This window comes from Molossus molossus, unplaced genomic scaffold (genome assembly GCF_014108415.1).
Source record: "Molossus molossus isolate mMolMol1 unplaced genomic scaffold, mMolMol1.p scaffold_m16_p_11, whole genome shotgun sequence".
Taxonomy (NCBI): Eukaryota; Metazoa; Chordata; class Mammalia; order Chiroptera; family Molossidae; genus Molossus; species Molossus molossus.
The window spans coordinates 45,630,141-45,653,604 of NW_023425346.1; positions in this window are offsets into that span (position 1 = coordinate 45,630,141).

The following is a 23,464-nucleotide window of genomic DNA, read 5'->3' on the forward strand; positions in this document are numbered from 1 at the left end:
GCTTTGGAGCCTGTCAAGTTCTCCCTGTGTGTGTTGGTGTTCTGCTGTTTGTGGCTCCTTCTCCTGTGTTTAGATGAGCGAGGGAGGACCCGCGTTGAACACCACTGTCAAGTCTTACTTTCCTGGTTAAAGTTGCCAGCCCAGGAAACGTACTGTTATCCTCTAGCTTTTTGCCTGGAGGCTAGCAGTCTAGGTTAATTGATCAGTTTTGGGTTGTCAGTTGATTGAAAAACTCCCTCTGGTGCTCAGCCCAGGGGCTTTCAGGAGGGTGGGGCAGATGCTGGTTGTTAATGAGCCTCAATTAGCACTTCAATGGCCCACAGGGTGGGGTTGGATCTCCGAGGGAGGGGCTGCTGCCTCTCCTCAGAGCCCTGGGAAGGAGCAATGTGGCCACCGTCCTGAGTGGCTGCACTCAGCCAAAGCTCTGAGCGCCCTCCAAACCCCGAGTGTTCCGACACAGTTCCAGTCCAGTCCGCCCTCCCTCCGCCGGAGCCCAAGGTGAGTGGCTGTGGCTGTTTCAGCCTCTGTCCCGGCTGCGCTGGAGCCGCCTGGGAGTGTAACCCGCGGGCGCCACTTATAGCTAAGGCCGCTGCCGAGCTGCCGACCGTGGGCTCCCAGCCCCGTCTCGCGCCTTCGCAAGCCTACAGGGATGGAGTCAGTGTCCCTCGTTGTATGGTCCTCGCAAGCTGCTTTTCTGTTGCTTTTTCCTGTCGATTTGTCTGTGTTATAGTTGTAATTCCAGTTTGGTTCTGGGAGACGGTCTGTGTAGCTCCGTTCACTCCGCCGCCATTTTTCGGTTTCCCTGAGCACTCTTAAAATCCTGAGCATCCCCCCACAGTTCCAGTCCAGTCTGCCCTCCTTCTGCTGGAGCCCAAGGTGAGTAGCTGTGGCTATTTCAGTGTTCTGTCTTGGCCATCTGTGCTGTAGAGCAGGCTTGGGATTTTAACCTTGACAGTGCTACTCACAGCTAAGACCGCTGCTGTCTATGGTCTCCCAACTCCCCTCTCAGGCCTCTGCAATCTTACCAGGATTGATTCAGTGTCCCTGGTTATATGGTCCTCGCAAGCTGCTTTTCTGTTGCTTTTTCCTGATGATTTGTCTTTATTTTAGTTGTAATTCCAGTTTGGTCTGGGAGATGGTCTGTGTAGCTTCCATTCATTCTGCCGCCATTTTGAAATCCTGGACTGTGTCTCTTTCATATTTTTCTATTGGAGATTTTTTAAAATTAATTTTCTTATTGATATGTATAAAATTTTAAAAATTTAAAAATTGACTTAGAAGATGCTGTTTACTTAAGTTAATTTCTTCTTATTGGATTTGTCACAATTTTTTCAGAGTTTTCTTTTCCGCTTTATTGAAGACATTTTATATGCAATGAAATTCACTAATTTTATGTGAACAAGCCTATAGTTTTGACAAAGGTACACTATTAGTTAACCACCATCACAATGGGATATGGTATACTTCCATTAACTCAAAACAGGTCTTTCAGGTATCTTTGTGTCTTTAGCAGCTGTTCTCAACCTGTGGATCACCACCCCTTTGAGGGTCTTTCACAGAGGTCGCCTAAGATATAACAGTAGCAAAATTATAGTTCTGAAGTAGCAACAAAAATAATTTTAAGGTTGGGGATTACCACAACATGAGGAACTATATTAAAGGACTTCGGCATTAGGAAGTTTGAGAACCACTTATTCATTTCGTCTTACTTGTGCACTTTATTGGCATACATTTTATTTTTATTTTTTTATTAAAAACCTTTTTTTCTTTATTCATTTTAGAGAGAGAGGAAGTGAGAGGGAGAGAGAGATAGAAACATTGATGTGAGAGAACAAAGATTGGCTGCCTTTTGCGTGCCCCCCACTGGGGATTGAGCCCACAACCTGGGCATGTGCCCTGACTAGGAATCGAAACAGTGACCTCTTGGTGCATGGGTCAAGGCTCAACCACTGAGCCATACCAGCTGGGCTATTGGCATACATTTTAAAATAATATTCCTTTATTATCTATTTAGTGTTAAAGTTTATATAGTTAGTTCCCTTTTTTTATGTCTGTTATTGGTACTTTGTTCAACCTCTTTTTATTCTTTACAGTGCTGACTAAGAATTTATAAATTTTATTGATGTTTTCCCCCAAATTACCAGTTTTTATTGTATTTGATTTTACTTATTGTTTCTTGTTTCACTTTTATTAATGTATTCTTTTATCTCCATTATTTACCTATCTTCTCACATTGACTTTTATTTGTTGTTCTTTACATAATTTATTCAGGTAGAAGCTTAGAGCATTGATTTAAGGACTTCTTTTTCTTTCTTTCTTTTTTAAAACATGTTTTTATTGATTTAGAAAGAAAGAAAAGGAAAAGAGAAATAGAAATACCCATGTGAGAGAGAAACATGGATCGGCTGCCTCCTGCACTACTCCCACTGGGGAATGAGCTCACAACCTGGGTTTGTGCCCTGATTAGGAATCAAACTGGGACCTGTCAGTCCATGGGACAGTGCTCAATCCACTGAACCATACTGGCCAGGTCCTTTCTTTTTTTCCAATAGAGTCATTCAAGCTTATACATTGTTCTTTTTGTATTCTTTTAGCTGTATCCTATAAATTTGCTATGTTGTATTTTAATTATCATTGCATTAAAATATATTCAATTTTCATGTGAGATATCTTATTGGATCCAAAAGTTAGAAGTGTATGTTTAAATTTTAAATATTTGAGTTATTTCAGATAATCTTATTTTTTAAATATAATTCCTATATGACTGAGAAAATAGCCAATATTATTTCTATCTCTTTAAAATTATAGAAACTTTTCTCATGTCCTAGAATATGGTACATCCTCATAAACTTACTATGTGCACTTGAAAAGAATGTGTATTTTGCTGCTTTGGAGTTTCGTGTTCTATAAAATATCAATAGTCTAGCTGGTAGTTGTTATTCAGATACTTGTGTCTTTGCTAATTTCATTCTCATGTCTCCCCAACTGCTGAGAGATTGGTATGAAAATCTCAAACTACAATTATTAAATATTCTATTTATTCTTTAATATATCAATATTTTTATGTATATTAAGACTATTATTGGGTGCCTACATACTTATGAATTGACATTTTTCCATTATGGTGTTTGCCTCTTTATATCTAGTAATATATTTTGGATTATAAAAATATAAGTTTTTATTGATTTTTTAGAAGGAGAGGGGGAGAGAGAGAGAGAGAGAGAGAGAGAGAGAGAGAAAGATAGAAACATCAATATTCCAGAGAAACATCGATTGGTTGCCTACACATACCCTGACTGGGGACTGAACCCACAACATGTGCATGTGCCCTGCCCAGGAGATTGAACCTGCAACCCTTTGATGCACAGACAGCCCTCAACCTACTGAGCCACACTGGCTAAGGCTATATTTGGTTTTGAAATCTTTTAAAACTAATATTTATATAACCAAACCAGTGATCTTATGTTTATGGTTTGCATGGTGTATCTTTTTCTATCCATTTATTTTTCAACTGGAAAAGTAGAAACAATATGAATTGTGGCTATATGAATAAAGCTACTATGAGCATTCATGTAGATGTTTTTGTGTGATTGTAAGGTTTCATTTCTCTGAGTCATATGGTAATTGTATGTATAATTTTATAAGAAACTGAAAAAATGCTTTCCAAAGAGGGCATACCAATTTACATTATCACCAGCAATTTGTGAGTGACACAGTTTCTCTACATGCCACTTGATTCTGAATAATTAAATATAGCTTCCCATATACATATTAGGACTTTTTAAAAATTTGAGCTCTAGGATTCACTTCTTTTCCCAATAAAGTTTAGGTCTCTAAAATTCTGGTTGGCTTCTGAAAGTAAATTAAGGTTGTGAAGAACCAGAAAGCTATGGGTCATCTGAGAGGACTACATCTAATTTTAACCCGGTGACTTGTATTATTTTGTGTTCTTGATGCTTTATTTTAACCTGCTTGAATTGTAATTGTATCAATAATAGATAGATAGATAGATAGATAGATAGATATAGATATATTTGCAGGCAATATTTTAAAAGACACTGGAAACCTTGAAACAATGGCAAAATGATTAATTTTCATAAAGTTTAATTTAGTCTTTCACTATTAAGTATAATAGCTGTAGATTTTTAGTAGACACTCTCTATCAATTAGAGAAAGTTTATCTATTCCTCTTTTTCTTAGATTTATACTAATGGTTGTTGAATTCTGTCAAAAACTATTTGCATTGATTAATCTAATCATATGACTTTCTTCTTTAGCCTGGTGAATGATGAAAAAGCTTAATTTTTGTATTAAACCATTGCTGCATTTTGGGGATAAAATCCAATTGGTCACGTTATACACTTTTAAAATGTATTGCTAATATTTTGCTAAGAATTTTACATCTATACTGATGAAGAATATTGAACTTTGGTTTCCTTTTTTCCCCTTTTTTGAACTGTTTTTCTTTGGTTTTGGTATCAGGATAATATTAGCATCATATAGTGGACTTAAAAATATTTCCTCCTATTTTCTGGAAGAAATGTATAGAATTGATGTAGATTATTTTGTTAGCATTTGATAGATCTATCCAGTAAAATCACTGGGACATTCTTTTGAGGAGTTTTTAAAATTATGAATAAAATCTCCTTAAAAGCTGTAGGACTCTTCATATTATCTAGTTCACACTAAGTGAGTTGTGGTAGTTTGTGTCAGTAAAATATGGAAATTTTACCACTATATAATTTTATTCTCTCCCAATTATTTGTGTTATTACTGTTACACATATTATGTCTATATATGTTACAAACCCAACAATACATTCCTTTTGAAGAAGCTGAAAGGAAATGAGAGTAGGTATATATTTATAAAGTTTGTTATATTAAACTTACTTATCATGTATGGTTTTCTTCTAGTCTACCTGTGGATTCAAGGTGCCACATGTCATTTCTTTACTGTAATTCAGCTTTGTTCTCATCCACCTGTTTGTATTGTTATTGTCAAATATATGGCTTTTCTGTAATGTCAAATTATACAACTATATACAAAATGTTTTATGCAGTTACTTCCTAAATCAGTGAAGAAGTGGAGAAAAGATTTAAAAAAAAACACATGCAATTATAACATCATTGTATATTACCTACATAATTCCCTTTTTGTTGTACTCTCTTTTTTTTCAAGTTGCTTCAGATTACTGTCAAGTATCACTTGCTTTATGTTCTCTTTAATATTTCTATATTTTTACTGATATTTTTTATGTGATGAGACATTGTCTTCATACTTTTCTCTAGTTCTTTAAGCATGACTCCTTAAGCTCTTGAGTATATCTATAATAGTGGCTTTGACATCTTTCTATGCTACATTTACTACCTGAGCCTTTCAAAAGAACTTTATGTTGCCTGCTTTTCCCCATAGGTATGAGTCTTTTCATGTCTCATATATATGTTTTAAACTGGACATTTTAGATAATATATTGTATTGACTGGATACTGATTCTGTCTCTCTGAGGAGTGGTTATAGTTTGCCTGTTTGTTTATGTATTTAGTTTGACTTGGCTGAACTAGTTCTGTACAGTTTTTTTTTTCCTTGCAGAGTGTAGCCTATGATGTTCCTGATCAGAATTTTTTTTAAATTCTAATGTTTAGGCTGGCTATGTAAGAATTGTCCATGGGTCAACATAAGCCACAAATGTTTAAATTCCTGTAGACAGATTTTCACCTCACAATATAGGACTTGACAGCTGCTATTGTACTTCAGGGAGTCATCATCAATGTTTTGTGCTATTTTTCTAAGTGTTTTTCTTAATGGCTTCCTACTTTGAATAATTTAATTTTGTTCTTAAATAAAAACTTAAGCACTCGAAGTGCCTTTGTTTGTAGAATTTTAGCTTCATTTCACAACTTTGTACAAGTATCAATATTATTTTACAAATTAGTTTGCTCTTGTATTAGGAATTAGTAATTTCTTGTTTGACTAACTTGTTATTTGGTATTGGTAGTGTTTTAAAATGTCCAAGTGAAAAAATAAAATAAGATGTCTAATAGTTGGGTTTTGATAATTTATATATTTTTATCTGATCATTTTACTTTCTAATTTGTAAATTTAATAATTTATTAAAGTATACTTTATAAGTTATTCTTATCTAAAAGATTAAATTAAATATATAAATTCTTTTTTGCATAGATATAGACATATAGATATAAATATTAGTTTCCTGTGGCAAGATATATTACTGATGGAAAATGGGAAATGATTGATAACTTATTAGGAAATATTTCTTTCTAACTTTCCCTATACACAAAGTACAAAGACATTCCATATGGTTTTCAGATGGTCCATAGTATCTAGCAAGCAGTTATCCCTAATGCTGGCCAATTTAATAATACATCATTATATTGGCTCTGCCTCCTTTGAATTGCTCCCATGATTTTCCTAGCTGCTCCTTGGGATCAAACTTGCCCAAAACATACTCACACTTAATCTAAGTCTCAGATTCTGCTTTCTGTGGAACTCAAGCTAACACATGATCAACTCGTTCATGAAAACCTCTAATACCTTCCAGCACTTTTACAGTAGTATTCAAGCTACTTTCCCAGGTGATGTTTCATTTCATCTCTAATCATACTTTAACACAATCTCTTTATCCAGTAGGATTCAGACACTAGCTTTCTTTCCATCCCTTGAACACACCAGGCTTCTTTCTACCACAGGGTTCTGGTACTAACATGTTTTTCTTATATTTTCCCCTTTCTCTTTGAAAGACTGGCTCCTTGTCATTTGTGTCTCAGTTTCATGTTATTTTATCTTCCTTGACCACCCAGTCCTTCAAATGATTACTCATTTACCTATTTCAGAATACATTTGTAGTTTACTCTAATTCTCTTAAGCACTTATCAGTTTCAGCTCATTTTAATTCTGAATTCCTCGCTGCCATGCCATGTAAAATTAGAGGTTAGATTACTCTTAAAATTACTTTCAAGATATAGACCTAAACCCTGTGTTTATTGTTACATCTTTTTCTCTGTTTGCACAGTGTCTGACAGAGTAAGCACTCAATAAATATTTGGTTAATAAATGAATGAATAAAATCACCGTCTGAAACTTAATCATCTGTGTAGATTACAAAATGAATTGTTATGGCTTAAACTAGCTCTTTCAAGGTATTTTCCAGTGTTACTATAATTTCTTATACTGTCCAACTTTTTCCATTTCATCTCACCCTCTCCTTTCCTTTGTGGATTTTGGCTCCTGTTTCATAAGGGGTTTTGTGATTGTTGTTTGGTTAGTGAGTCCTGCCCATGGACAGCTTTAATAGCAGTGCTATGGAGTTTGTCTTTGATTCTGAAGGCAGTAGATACTATCTCTGACCTTCACTGGAGATGTCAAACTGTTTTATAAAATTGTCTTCTGGACAATGTGTTGGCCCTGTATGGCACTGTGCCTGTCCAAGTTCTCTTCTCTTTTTCCCTCTAAAGCGTTGTTTTCTGTTTATTCATTCTCAGTTGAGCAGAGTTCTATCCAAATCCAGTGATCATCATGAAACACTATGTTGCATATACTACCTTTTTCTCTAAGTCTAGCACATTCAAATGCTCTTTCTTCCTCGGATCGACATGTTGTCGGTGCTTTGAAGTGCACAACCTCTCCTGTCTGCAGTGTGTTCAGTTAGTGGAAGTCCTAGTGACCTGATATGAGCCCCTACAGTCTTGTTTTCCAACACTCTGTACAGATGGAACACATATTAAATTACAATCCTTAGTATGTATTATGTTTTCAAGGTCCATTCTAGCTCTACATCAATTTTTTTTGTCTGTTCTGAGCATTTTATTGTGGATATTACCATTGCCAGAATACTGTCTACCAGAACTCTAGCTGCTTTAAAAAAAAATAGCACCTTTATACTTATTTTGGTTGCCATTGACCCCATGTTTCTGAACTAGGAAATAAAGTCTGAGGAGAGAGATGAAAGGTGTTTCTGACAACTTTCAGGAAAGCAGGGTTGCTTCTTTTCTAAATTACACCAAGAAAGGGCTCTTAAATGTTTGTTTCAGTACAGTTTCATGAGCCTTTCTGTTATTGGACATCTCATCCAGATTCTGGCAACAAGATGACAATCAGCAATAGTTTTCAGGATTGTTATGAGTTTTCTAATTTTCCTTTATCTTCTTAGATATTTTAGTGGCTACATCTAGGCTGTCAGCCAGCAGATACCATTTTAAATTAAAATGTCCATTTGTCACCTTTTAACATGCCTTATTTAATCACTCATGGAGGATTAATTTAATTTTTCTAAATTGTGTCTTCTCTAGTTTTCTAAAATTGTCATCCTTCTCAGCAATATTCAAAAGCTAAAAGTGTGATAACACATGAAGAAACTAGAAAAGTGAGATTTGCAAAAGTTACATTTCTTGAGTTTGTAATATGTGCCAGGCATAGTGCTGTGTGATTTATTTTGTCTTATTTTCATTCAACCACAGAGCTAGGAGATGTCATCCCTGTATTACATTGAAAAGCAAAGGCTCAGAGAGATTAGGTAATTAGTTCTGTGCTTAAGGCTACACATCTATATATTTGTTCAAGTTTGATCTGAAAGTACTATAATAAAGTGAAATCACAAATTATTAAACATCTATTTGTTCCTAATGCACAGCTTTGAAATGAATTGTTTAATTGAAAAGCAAAACAGAATAATTTCCTCTTATTCATTTGCTTTTATGTAGAGAGATTGCCTTCTTTATTTTGTGATGGGAACCCATGCATAATATATAAGAAAATATGTAAATACAATACTAAAGTCCAAACTGAAAAAGGGTGTTCACAGTATCTGGGTAACTACATATGAACCTGCTGTGTCCCCAGATTGTGAAATCTAATCCTCTCATTTCTTAGCCTTTCAACAAGTTTTCTGGCCACAGACTGGAGACTTAAACACTCAGTTAATAAAAGGTCCCTGATAGTTAAGAAGCATACAAATCTAATTAAATCACTGCCCCACCTCCACCATAAAGAATAATACAGTATAATTTCTTCTTTTTTTTTTTTATCCTTACCCGAGGATATCTTTCCATTGGTTTGTTTTCAGATGGAATGAAAGATGGGGATGGAGGAAGAAAAAGAGAGAGAGAAAGAGAGAGAGAAACATCGATATGAGAGAGACACATCGATCGGTTGCTTCTTGCATGACCCTGACTGGAGCTGGGGATGAAACCAGGTACATGCCCTTGACAGGAAATGGAGCCCAGGACTCTGGTCTGCAGTCGACACTCTAACCACTGAGCCAAACCGGCTAGAGCAATACACTGTACTTCCAGAGCCCTGGTTCGAACGAGAATTTTCCTGGAAGAACTGATGGTGAAAAGCTTGGGAGGAGTCAAGCCCTGTGCTTCATGTGAAAGCAAGAAATCCGGTGAATCTGGAAGACAGCAGGAGGCAGAGTTGTGTGTAAGGAAAGTCTTAGGTAAAGGACTGGAGGCAGTAGTGTAAGAACTCACTGGGAATCTGTTCTAGAAAGAATGTCACTGATAGGCCCAAGATTAGAACAGACACACGGAGTGAATCCTCCTAAGGGAGAGCTTTGAATGCAACCATCAGAAGTTGGTCTTCAATGCAGAGGGGAGTAGATGCCATGCGTGAACTTAATAAGTAGGCTCTTTCCTGGGCAATGCAGTGGCCATGCAGGGCCATTCTGACACCTTAGTCCTGGCATGCTGCAGCCAGCAAAGAGAAGAAGAGACAAACGGGCAGTACTAATCCAGTGAGGAGGGGAAAGCAGTCCATTTTCGCAACATTGATTTCTACAGTTTGTGCACCTGTTTGTTGAGGGTCGTTTCATTTACTTGCTATTCTTTTTTTCCCACTGCTCAGCACTTCTCTCAAGTATTGCTTAGTTATTGACTGAGTGTGACACTTTCTGTGTAAGTTAGCAACTGGGGAGAAGGAGTATGTAATGAAGGACAGTAGGCACTGTTTTAGTAAGTTATTCTACTGGTGCATAAAAAATTCATTGACCAGAAAGGGTTAATGCCCCTCCAAATGGCTTAACTTAATCCCCAAGTGCAATTGGCTCATTTGAAGGATCTGGCCCATTGAGTGCATGTTAGCAGAGCAGCGAAACACCTCTTCACTAAGTCTGGTGCGGTGAGGTTAAACCCAAGGGTATATAACAGGTCAGTAGCATAGTCAGGAATAAAATCACAGCCTTCTGAACCCCCTTAACGTGTTCTTTTCACTTGACTAAGTTTCTTACTTTTATGAGGTATAAGAAGAAAATTTTTAAAAAGAGAAAAATTAAGGCATCAAATTAAAAAAGTATTTTATAGATTTTTTTTCCTACCCAAAGGAGGAGGAAATTTGGAAAGAGACAAAACAGACTCCGAGTACAAGTTAAGCAAAATTTTTATAAATGCTTCAAATGCAGTAGAGTAGCAGGAAGGCCAGCCAAATCTGTGCTGGGATTGTGCGTGCAATGCCCCAGGCCCCACAGCGTAAAAGCGCCATCTCTCATTGGATCAATTTAAGAGAGATTAAAATTAACATCATTTCTAAATTACATGCTGAACACACGTGTTGGAAAGATGTATGGAAACAGATGTAAATTTTAAAAAATTAACAGTTATGAAGAAGAAAACTAAAAATTAAAGAATTGTATCTTTTGTAATGTCATATGGGTAGTGTCATGGAGATGTTAAAAGCCATTTGATTGAGAATCAAAAGCCTGAGTTTGCATTCCTGAGCCCTGTCACTTTGTAAAGGTAGAGGTAACCTTTAGCCTCTCCCAATTCTCACTGGGAGAATGAGATAATGATTAGTTATAGTGCTCCTTGAGAATTAAATGAGATGGTTCATGTAAAGTATTTGGAGCAATGCCTGGCATACAGTAGACAGTCAATATGTGCTTGTTCTTATTCTAACTTACCAAAGGCCTAAGTTGTGGTTGTGGTGAACAGAGGACAGGTGCAGGTTTAGGGAGATAATTTATAGTTTTCCTGTGGTTCTTTTTTTTGCAACATGACAGGTAAAAAGTAATGTAATCATGAATGTTATATCCAGAACTAAGAAAAATTAAATTAAGTTTAAAAAAATAGAAAGTCAAAGTAGAGTATCTAAAAAATGCACACAAAAAATGGACAGAACAAATACCATATAAGCAGTATGACTTATGTTCTAAGAACATAATAAGTATCTGTGTTAAAACATTTTGAAGGCATATCTTATATTACCACATGACCTAGCATATCTGTTCTCTTTTGCATATCAGATTCTAACATTTTATAATAAAGGGTTCAGTGATGTGGTATTAACTAGAAAAGGAGACTTTTAGAATATATTCTTATCTAGATCAAAACTGTGGTCATGATGATATAAATTGGAGACTCACGAATTTAATCAATAAAAATATTTAATCAAAAGATAACTAGGATTAGACATATCTTTTTCCTCAAGAAAGATTTCTGGATTCAAATTATCTATGTAACTGCCCACACTTTCTATTTTGATGATGTTTCATTTACAGCATTACCCCATGCAGTGATTGTGAAGGAACGTTCTTTTGCACAGTTAGTAATGCTGGCTACCAGCCCAACAGCCTTTCCTCATTTTAGATCAATAATCTGGGAAAACCCACTGAAATGCTACAAAAAGATTTTTGTGTTTATGTGTGTATGTGTATGCCTTTCTTTGGAAACAAGATACTTAATTTAACATCTATCAGATCCTTGAAGACATCATAAAACTGGAAACCATTAAATATTTGGGGCTTCTTCATTTTACCCGATCGTTGACCCAAGGTTTCATTTTGATCTTTAAATGATGTCTGCTCTGGTCACGCATCCATGCCTACTTCCCTATCACTGCACGCATTTGATTCTTTTACTCCTGGTTTCTGGTCTTATCCCATGCCCTTAACCAGCCAAGGTCAAATGCTGACAAGATATTTTGTTCTCTCCTAGTTTACTGCACCGTGTCTGCAGCTACATGGAAAATGAATTTATTTGGATGTATGAAATTTACCTAGTCCAGATGAAATACTTCTGAGGCAGGGAACATCAGGCTTACAGACTGAGGACAGAAACAAAGTGGGGCTTACTGTACTTCAGGGAGCCCCAAGATAGATTTCAAAAGGCAAAAGAAGGGGCTGAATTGCACTGAATCACATCCTACATGATATTGATATTGAACTTTCAATGGATGTATGTTGTTACACTCATATTCTTCATGATGAAGAGATAGAGTTTCGATGATGAAGTACAGGTATGTTTTTGAATCCCCTGCCGCATCTAGAAGAATGTTGTGTAATTAGGGAACATGTAAATATTGGGAGGAATTAATTTGGTCATATTCTTCCTTTCTACTTTTAGTTTTTTCCTTTCTGTCTTGATCATCTTCTGCTAATTTTTAATGATAGTTATATGAATATTTCTGTTTTCTGATTAGTTAACATAATATTTTTTTCTCTTCTTAGTAACATTGACTTTTCTTCTGATAAAAGCCTGTTATTATTAGGTAGAATTTATTGTAATGTTGCCAATTTCAAAGGTACTTTTCTAGGCTTTACTTTCTGAAGAAGTAGTCAAGGATTTTTAAATCTACTGATCTATTCCACCAATTTGCTAGTTTTCAGTGGAGAACACACTGCTTTTCCCTCGCATTTCCAAGTAAAAGAAGTCCTGGCCAGTGGTCCTTCATCGGGGCAATCTCCCTACCGCTTCTACCGGGACACTTGGCAACATCCGGAGTGTGACATTTGGAGTTGTGACATCTGATGGGGGTGCTACTGGTAATTAGTGGGCAGATCCTGCAATGCGTAGCTGCCCCCACAGAAAAGAATCACCCAGTGGAAAATGTCACTAGTGCTGAGGGTGAGACACAGCATGAGAGGAACACACTCACCAGCCTTACATTCTCCTTGTCCAGGCAAGAGGAGCAACTCACTGGGTTTGCAGGTGTGAAGAAGACATGCTGGCTGCAGTCTGTCTCTTTGCTTTTCTCTCTGGATCTGACAGCCTATAGAGAGGGTGGGTTCCCACCTGCCGTGAGCCATGTGATACAGTTGTTGAGCAGGAACAGGCTGTGCTCCTACCAACGCAGCCGGCAGGGGTTTTGTTTATTGTGTTTGGTGGTCGAGGGAACAGGGGTGACTTCGATACAGAGGCGCCTCAGCAAGCCTATTAGGACTTATCTAAGTGATGTCCTTCACTATTGCTTTTATCAGTAATAAAGCTGACATTCTGATCTCCAGCTGTCTGACTCCTGTATCGTTCTCTGTAAATTGGTTCTGATCTCAGGTTGGGAACAGTGGTGTTATTTTTTGACCCCCTAAAACCCCAAATCTGTTACTGTCTGATGGTTCAGGATCTTAATGGCTTACCTCCAGGATTCCTGGCCTTCCGTGTCAGAGGATCTCACTCAGCAAAGACTGCCAAAATATGCTGCTAACTAATTAATTTAAGACTCGTGTTAGGGCTGAAATGATCAGAAAAGGAATACGAGATATCAATTTCAAGCCTTCTTTGTTGAACATAGTGTCTTTGCTTTTTTTTATAGTTAATATAAAGGAAAATTTATTACGGAGATGTGTTTATAGGACTTTTCCCTTGAAAATGGCAGTTCATTTCTTTACTCAGGAACTATAAATAAATCTTGTTAGAACTGTATGTATTTTGTAACTGCTCCCATGAATTTACTTTACTATTGCAAGATGGACAAGCTATACCAAATTTGGGGTAATAAGAAACCAGGTAAAGTGCCCAGCCAGTGTGGCTCAGTGGATTGAACGTCTTCCCATGGACTGAGAGGTCCCGGTTCAATTCCCAGTCAGGGCACATGCCCTGGTTTCAGGCTTAGTCCCCAGTAGGGGGCGTGCAGGAGGCATCTGATTGATGTTTCTCTGTCACAGATGTTTCTATGTCTCTTTCCCTTTCTCTCTCTATAAAAAAAATCAATAAAAACATATTTTTTAAAAAGAAACAAAGAACACAGCATTTGTAGCTGAAAGATGAGGGGAGAGTTAAAGTTGTTCAATAGAATACAGTGGTCCTAACATGACATAGATCCTGTGAAGCATTGTCAAAAATACAGATTACGTGCCCAAAGCCACACACATGATCCGTGGTTTGTGTCATACCATGTGTGAGAAGAATATGCTATTCTCACGACATTGGAAAAGGCTGTTATTTTAAGCAAAAAGAAAGGATGCTGTGCACAGCCATGCAAACACCCACCAACCTTCCCCAAACACGTCCCGGCAGTCAGGGTAGTCTTAGCATTGCTAGGATGGAGTCTGTGTTACATGTCCAGTGCAGGTCTCCCCGGGACCTCCTTGCAGTCATGCAGGGATCCAGAATGAATAGGGCGCACCTTCCACAATCTCGTTACCAAAGGTAAGAGAGAAATTACCTAGGGGTTTTTTAAGTCTTCTTCCTAGAAGACATGTTGCTTCTGGCTAAGCAAATTAGTGGTGGCACCTAACTTCAAAGGTGGTGGGTGGGGTAAGGCTGCCACGCGCTGTGGGGAAAGCAGATCTGGAATGTTGTGAATAACTTGACTGACTACCCAACAATTTATGAGCAAAATTCCAGAGCAAACCAATTACACTTCTTAGCAAATATTTAAGCATATGTTCCGCTAATGACTGCAGTAATTTATCAAGTGCCTCGAATTCCCAGAATAATCAGGATATCAAAAAGTACTTCAGCATAGGCAGGATTTCATCCTCCTGCAGTGGGATGGTGCAGTGTTTAATACTCAGTGTTCCCGAGTCTGAGGCCTGTGCAGTCACCATGATTCCCTGCTCTGTTCACACTGGGCACTGCCATGTACAGACACGGTGAAGTGTCATGTGGGGAGACCCGCAGCACCATAACCCCGGATTCCCACAGGTGCCCAGCTTAAGCAGCTGCCTTGTTCCTGTAGCATTTTGCTAAGAAGGTCTGGAAAGCACCCTACAAAAGTACTTCTTCTACTGCTTTTACTTACGTCATTATTTTCAGTGAAGATTATGGGAAATAATAGCTGTTGCACAAAGACTGCAGGGAAGTCAGAATCGATCTAACTTGTTGGGAAAGACCTCCTGTCCAAGTCAAATTTCCAAGTCAATTTTAAGAAGAACATTTGATACATAAAAAGAACATTTAGATAACTTGGATTCTATTTTAGATTCTGCGTCCTTTGGACACATCTCTCATTCTTTCCAAATTTCACTGATTTTTCCCATCAAATAAGGGGGAGGGGTAACTGTTGTTGTTCTTGTTTGCATTGTTTTAAAAAATATCAAAAGTGATTGTTTCTGTGTTGGATTCTGGGTAGTGTAAAAAGCTGTGGATGAGAAAGTGTTGACCAATAAGAGGAGGGAGAGGAGGTACAGGTTGAAAAGAGGAGGACTGAAAAAAAGGAAGAAAGAAGATGAGGAAAAGGAGGACAAAACAATGGTCCTAGGTGCCAATAGAAGTTTATGACACTGCATGAAAGCAAATACAGAATCTGAAATTGGAGACAGAAAATTTTAAGAACATGAGAAAGTCCTAACCATCAGGTAAGGAACATGTATTTCCAAACACCCTTTGAGAAGGGAAAGTTTATGATGGTTTTAATGTGATGTTCTAAATCATAACTTTTTGCCATTAAGTAAATGTTCCGTGATAATGTGGTGAATTTATCCCTTTCTTGAGTAACCACTTAACACTGGGTATTCTTGGATATCTTTATGCCCAAAGTCCTTAGAGCTACCAGACACGAACAGACAAGCACTCGCTTGACTCTTTAATAGTGATCATAGAAGTACTGGAAGCAATGGGATCAGGGGAATTCGAGGAAATGCTCATTAAAACAAATTTAAAAGGTCTAATGATTAAAATATTGATTAATTAGCCAAACATTGATTAGTAGTCACACTTTATCAACTACAAAGTTTCTAATTACCGCACCATTATTCCATAGATTGACCTGTTCTCTCCTGTCACTTATGATGAAGAACAATTTTTATTAACTGGGTTTTGGATTTTTGACCTGTAAAATTTTAATAGGAAGTGCAAAGTGGGTGTCATGTGTGGTTTGGCATTTTATTCACCAAGGGACTAATAGTTACTGTCTCTACTTAACCAGAAGCACGAGAGTGCAGGAGGGACAAAAACACTTAGGGATTCAAATTGACTGTCTGCCCAGTCACGTGCTCATCCATTGAATGAAGAGGAAAATGTTGTCCTTCTGGTTATTACTCACTGAATGGATGATAAGGAAGTTCTCAATCATAGTGTATCAATTACTGATTGTCCCAAGCCATGAAAACCCTATGAGTAATATCGAGTAAAGGATCTGTTATAGGGATTTAATTGTATGCACTTTGGGAGAGGGCTAAGCCATCCATGGAAGGCTGTTGCTCCTGCATTGGGTGCTGAGCACGATATCAGCAAGGCAGACAGCTAGGAATTAATCATGGATGGAAAGTGGAGCGAGTGAGAAAAAACTGGAACTCAGGTCTATCTCTCAGTGCCTACAGCTTCACTGGTGCAAGTGACGTCCCTGCAGGAGCAGCTCACACACTTCACCATGGAGCTCCCCGCACATAGCCCAGCGTTCACACACGCTGAGAGAAGAGTGTGTGCGAGCTGCAGGAGTGCTGGCCAGCTGCTACCCCACGTCAACCAGCAGAGAGCAGGGCAGAATGTGTGAGCTACAGCAGTGCCTACACAGGTGTTCAAAGTGCGGACATAGCTGCTCCTTTACTTCTAGCTTCAAAATCTTGGACACCGACTTCTCCTGTGGTTTACCCTAGCCTGCCATCATTCAGAAAGGCCGTTCTGGGAAACAAAGTTCCATTGTAACTAAGTTGACACAGTCCAAAGCCACTTCGTAAAGTAAAAAACATGCTAATCTGTAGTAACACAGACACCATGAAGTACTGACTGAGGACCCACCATCGAACATCGGGGCCCAGGTGCCACCAACAAACCAGCAATGTTTTCCCTTTCAGTGAGAATCTCTTTTTACCAAAGAAAAAAAGAGAAACAAACAAACAAACAAAAAATGATTCGTTCCAGGCCAGTGAAAATAAGCCACTTTTAATATTTCAACTGAGCCATTTCTGAACATTCGCAGAAGATCTTGTTGATCGCAGTTACTGTCTATTGAAATCTGCCGAGGCAATGCTTATGCCCCGGCTCACCTAGAGAAAAGGCCAACATGCCACACAGGGTTACAATCTCAATATAACTGCCTGGAAGTGCGGCTCCAGGTTTACTCCTGATGAGATCAGTTCGGAGGCCAGAAAGCAGATTTACAGCATGAACATAAATGAGCAGGGGCACACCTTTTTGATCATACATATGCTTGACAGGCAAAATGTGCTTACGACCTTATTGCCAAATAAGTAACAGCACGTAAACTCCTTGCCGTCAGTGGAAAATGACATCCTGAAGACAATTCAGAGCAAAGCATTAGGCTGACGAGATCAGCAGCCACATTATGGTAAAGAGCGGATGGAGCTCGGCGGGTGCCCTGCAGGGGAGGGACTCCTATAGACTTAGCTTCTGGGTCCCACCAAGGGGCCATGTTTTAGAAACAGCTAGCTTATTCAGAAGCAATTGAAAAGAGAACTGGCATTATGCCCAGATAAGAAATACCTTACTCACTTCTCCGTGTGAGGAGACAATAAATAAAGGGAACACACTGCCAACCTTCTAAGCCAAGTGAACAAGCCCCAGGTCTGAAGGGTTCCTGACATTCCTCCCATGTTATGTATCTGGATGTACAATAGTGCAGAGGAAGGGGGACTCCTTTTGCTACCAGCGATTTCGTTCTTCTGTAATTTAGATCACAATTTTTGTACCGCAGTTAACCGCAGCTAAAATTACAAAGTGAAAGGAAGTATTTAAGAAATGAACTGGATAACTCAAAGATACCTGAACCATTCAAAGTGCTTTCTGATCCTGAGTTAAGATTTTCTGTTCCTTACCATTTTGATTTGCATATATGGTCATGGTGACATGTAAGTAAACATCCACACCTGCGCTGTATTACATATTACTTAAAATCTAAACATGAATAGATGAGTAGTCACAACACAACCTGAGAGTGAAAGGTCATAGCAGTTTTCCATTTTTCTTGTGAAAATATGGAGACAATTTCAGAGAAATAACATACGATGCAAAACTTGAGGATACTCATGGTGCAACATTTAGCCTAAATTGGGAGGAAAAAAAATATCCTGGCAACAATATAAGGTGAAAAAGAAAATATTTGAATATGGATTTGTATGTCTGTTCTTAATACTGTGTTTCAATATTTGTAAATTTTGGAAGAACTCCTTATATGTTAAGACTATTAGACCTTGCTTTGTCACGTTTGTCATAACCTTCTTTTAGTTTCCTCTATAATTTGGTAATGACTTTAAATATATTGATTTTTCATTTTTTGGTCCTTTCTGTAACTTTTATGCTTAAAAACCAGTTGAAACACAATCAGGAAAATTATATGCACCCCTATGTTCATAGTAGCATTACCGACAATAGCCAAGTTCTGGAAATAGCCAAGTGCCCATCAGTAGATGGGTGGATTAAAAAGTTGTGGTACATATACACAATGGAATACTACACAACTATAAAAAAGAAGGAACTCTTACCTTTTGTGACAGCATGGATAGACCTAAAGATTATTATGCTAAGTAAAATAAGCCAGTCAGAGAAACAAATACCATGTGAACTCACTTATATGTGAAATCTAATGAATAAAATAACCCGACAAACAAGATAAAATCAGAGGTATGGGTACATGGAACAGTCTGACAACTTTCAGAGGGGTGGGATTGGGGTAACTGGATGAAAGAAGGCAAAGAGATTAGCCAAAGAACACATATGCATAACCCATGGACATAGACAATGGTGTGGTGATGGCCAGAGGGCAGGTGGGGCAAGGGCTGTATGGAGATGGGCAAGGATAGAGAGATGGGGACATCTGTAATAGTGTCAACAACAAAAGTAAAATTTAAAAAAAACAACTAATCCTATTCTAATAAGAGTTTACCTACTTATAGAAGAAAGATAGCAAAGGGAAGGGGGAAGAGAAGGAGAGAGAGAAAGAGAAGGAGGAAGAGAAGAAAAGGAGAAAGAGAGAGAGGGAGAGAAAGAAAGAAAAAGAGAGAATAAATTACCATATTCATGGCAATATATCTTGTGGTTTCCCCAGAAAAACATTCAAGAAATTCTCCTAGGTTCTTGCTGTTTTTGAAAATCATCTGCTTTTCCACATTCAAGAACTTTTAATGACATATTCAGTAATTACATAGTCAAAAATGAAAAATAGTAGCCTCAACATAGGATGTCTTGAATTTCTTATATTAATATCTTAAGGTTTTTTCTTTTTATTTCATTTCTGAATTTGTAAACATGTTTATCTAGCCATAATCATGTAAGTAAATAGTGTGGGTAACTGTCTACCGTCTCCTCCAGCACTGTATTAAATTCTGCAAATGTATTCTGAGGTTAGCTATACATTAAAATTTATTTCATTTTTTTTTTTTTTTTTTTTTTTTTTTTTTTTTTTTTTTTTTTTTTTTTTTGGTGTCTTATGAATTTTTATTTATTTTTTTGTTACAGATATTTTACCTTTTTACCCCATTGGCACCCCCCACCCCACCCCCTCCACCCTGTCCCCGGCTTAGTTGTCCATGTCCATTGGTCATGCATACATGCATATAAGTTCTGTGGTTTATCTCTTCCCACCCCCCCACCCCCCATCCCCTCTTCTGAGGGATGTCAGTCTGTGCCCTACTTCCATGTGTCTGGGTCTACTGTATTCCTCAGACTGTTATGTTCATTATATTCCGTATATAAGTGAGATCATGTGGTATTTGTCTTTTTCTGCTTGGCTTCTTTCACTTAGGATAATACTTTCCAGGTCCCTCCATGTCGTCTCAAAGGATAAGAGATCTTTCTTTCTTACCGCTGCATAGTACTCCATTGTGTATATGTACCACAGCTTTTTGATCCATTCGTCTACTGGTGGACACTTGGGCTGTTTCCAGATCTTAGCTATTGTAAATAGTGCTGCTATGAACATGGGGGTACATATATTCTTCCTGATTGGTGTTTCAGGCTTCTTAGGGTATATTCCCAGCAGTGGGATCACTGGGTCAAATGGAAGTTCAATTTTTAATTTTTTGAGGTAGCACCATATTGTTTTCCATAGCGGCTGCACCAGTCTGCATTCCCACCAGCAGTGTATTAGAGTCCCCTTTTCTCCACACCCTCGCCAACACTTGTTGTTTGATGATTTGTTGATGGCGGCCATTCTGACAGGTGTGAGGTGATACCTCATTGTTGTTTTAATTTGCATCTCTCGGATGATTAGTGATGTTGAGCATTTCTTCATATGTCTCTTGGCCATTTGTATGTCCTGTTTGGAGAGGTGTCTATTCAGCTCCTCTGCCCATTTTTTAATTGGGTTCTTTGTCTTCCTTTTGTGGAGTTGTGTGAGCTCTCTGTATATATTGGAAATTAACCCCTTATCTGATACATCATTGGCAATGATGTTCTCCCATACAGTGGGTTGCCTTTCCATTTTGATGATCGTTTCTTTTGCTGTGCAGAAGCTTTTTAGTTTGATGTAGTCCCATGTGTTCATTTTCTCCTTTATTTCTGTTGCCTTAGGTGATGTATCAGTGAAAATTCTACTCCGTATGATGTCCGAAATTTTGTTGCCTACATTTTCTTCTAGAATTTTTATGGATTCACGGGTCACATTTAAGTCTTTTATCCATTTTGAGTTTATTTTTGTGTATGGTGTAAGTTGATGGTCGAGTTTCATTTTTTTGCATGTAGCTGTCCAATTTTCCCAACACCATTTATTAAAGAGGCTGTCTTTACTCCACTGTATGCTCTTGCCACCTTTGTCAAATATTAATTGAGCGTATTGCCTTGGGTCCATTTCTGGGTTTTCAGTTCTGTTCCACTGGTCTATATGCCTGTTCTTGTGCCAGTACCAGGCTGTTTTGGTTACAGTCGCTTTGTAGTATAACCTGATATCTGGTAATGTGATCCCTCCAACTTTGTTCTTCTTTTTCAAGATTGCTGTGGCTATTCGGGGTCTTTTTGGTTCCATATGAACTTTTGAAGTATTTGTTCTAGTTCTATGAAATATGTCGTTGGTATTTTGATGGGGATTGCATTGAATCTATAGATTGCTTTGGGTAGTATGGACATTTTAATTATGTTAATTCTTCCAATCCATGAACAGGGTATGTTCTTCCACTTTTTTATATCTTCCTCTATTTCTTTTTTCAATGACCTGTAGTTTTCTGCAAATAGGTCCTTTACTTCTTTGGTTAAGTTTATTCCTAGGTATCGTAATTTTTTTGGAGCGATGGTAAATGGGATTGTTTTTTCAGTTTCTCTTTCTGTGAGTTCATCATTGATGTACAAGAATGCCGTCGATTTCTTGACGTTAATTTTGTATCCTGCTACTTTGCCAAATTCATTTATTAAGTCTAATAGATTTTTGATGGAGTCTTTAGGGTTTTCTATGTACAATATCATGTCATCTGCAAATAATGACAGTTTCACTTCCTCCTTTCCAATTTGGATCCCTTTTATTTTTTCTTCATGTCTGATTGCTGTGGCTAAGACTTCCAGTACAATGTTAAACAAGAGTGGCGAAAGTGGACATCCCTGTCTTGTTCCTGTTCTTAGTGGAAATGTTTTTAGTTTCTGTCCATTGAGTATGATGTTGGCTGTAGGTCTTTCATATATGGCCTTTATTATGTCGAGATATGATCCCTCTATTCCTACATTGCTGAGCGTTTTTATCAGAAATGGATGCTGGATTTTGTCGAATGCTTTTTCAGCATCTATTGATATGATCATGTGGTTTTTATTCTTCATTTTGTTTATGTGGTGTATCACGTTTATTGATTTGCGAATATTGTACCAGCCTTGCATCCCTGGAATGAATCCCACTTGGTCATGGTGAATAATTTTTTTGATGTATTTCTGGATCCGATTTGCTAGTATTTTGTTCAGGATTTTGGCATCTATGTTCATCAGGGATATTGGCCTGTAGTTTTCTTTCTTCGTAGTGTCTTTTTCTGGTTTTGGAATTAGAATTATGCTGGCCTCATAGAACGTGTTTGGAAGTCTTCCTTCTTCTTGAATTTTTTGAAATAGTTTGAGGAGAATGGGTGTTAGTTCTTTTTTGAATGTTCGGTAAAACTCCCCCGTGAAACCATCTGGGCCTGGGCTTTTTTTTGCTGGGAGAGTCTTGATTACCTCTTCAATTTCCTTAGTTGTTATTGGTCTGTTCAAGTTTTCTATCTCTTCCGGGAATAGTTTTGGGAGACTGTGTGTTTCTAGAAATTTGTCCATTTCGCTGAGATTGTCGAATTTGTTGCCATATAGTTGTTCATAGTAGTTGTTAACGATCTTTTGTATTTCCGTGGTGTTGGTTGTTACTTCTCCTCTTTCATTTCTGATTTTGTGTATTTGGGTTCTCTCTCTTTGTTTCTTGGTGAGTCTAGCTAAGGGTCCATCAATCTTGTTTATCTTTTCGAAAAACCAGCTCTTTGTTTCATTGATCCTTTGAATTGTTTTTTTGGTCTCTATGTCATTTATTTCTGCTCTGATCTTTACTATTTCCTTCCTTCTACTTGCTCTGGGGTTTTCTTTTTGTTTGCTTTCTAATTCTTTAAGTTGTGAGGTTAGACAGTCAATTAGAAATTTTTCTTGTTTTTTGAGGTAGGCCTGTAGTGCTATGAACTTCCCTCTCAGAACTGCTTTCGCTGCATCCCATAGATTTTGTGTTGTTGTGTGTTCATTTTCATTGGTTTCCAGGAAGTTTTTGATTTCTTCCTTGATCTCCTCGGTGACCCATTCATTGTTTAATAACATGCTATTTAGCCTCCATGTGTTGAAATGTCTTTGCATGTTCTTGTTGCAGTTGATTTCTAGTTTCATGCCATTGTGATCTGAGAAGATGCTTGATATGATTTCAATCTTCTTGAACTTGTAGAGATTTAGTTTGTGTCCTATCATGTGGTCTATCTTTGAGAATGTCCCATGTGCACTTGAGAAGAATGTGTATTCTGTAGTTTTGGGGTGTAATTCTCTGTAGATATCTATTAAATCCATTTGGTCTAGTGCTTCATTTAGAGTCTCTGTTTCCTTGCTAATTTTTTGCCTAGAGGATCTATCCAGTGCTGTCAACGGGGTGTTGAAGTCCCCAGCTATGATTGTATTGTTGTCGATTTCTCCTTGGAAGTCCTCCAGAAGATTTTTAATATATTTTGGTGCTCCTATATTGGGTGCATATATGTTTATCAAGGTTATATCTTCCTGTTGGATAGATCCTTTCAATATTATGTAGTGGCCGTCTTTGTCTCTAGTTATGGTCTTCATTTTGAAATCTATTTTATCAGATATGAGAATTGCTACCCCAGCTTTTTTTTGCTTTCCATTTGCTTGGAAAATTTTTTTCCATCCCTTCA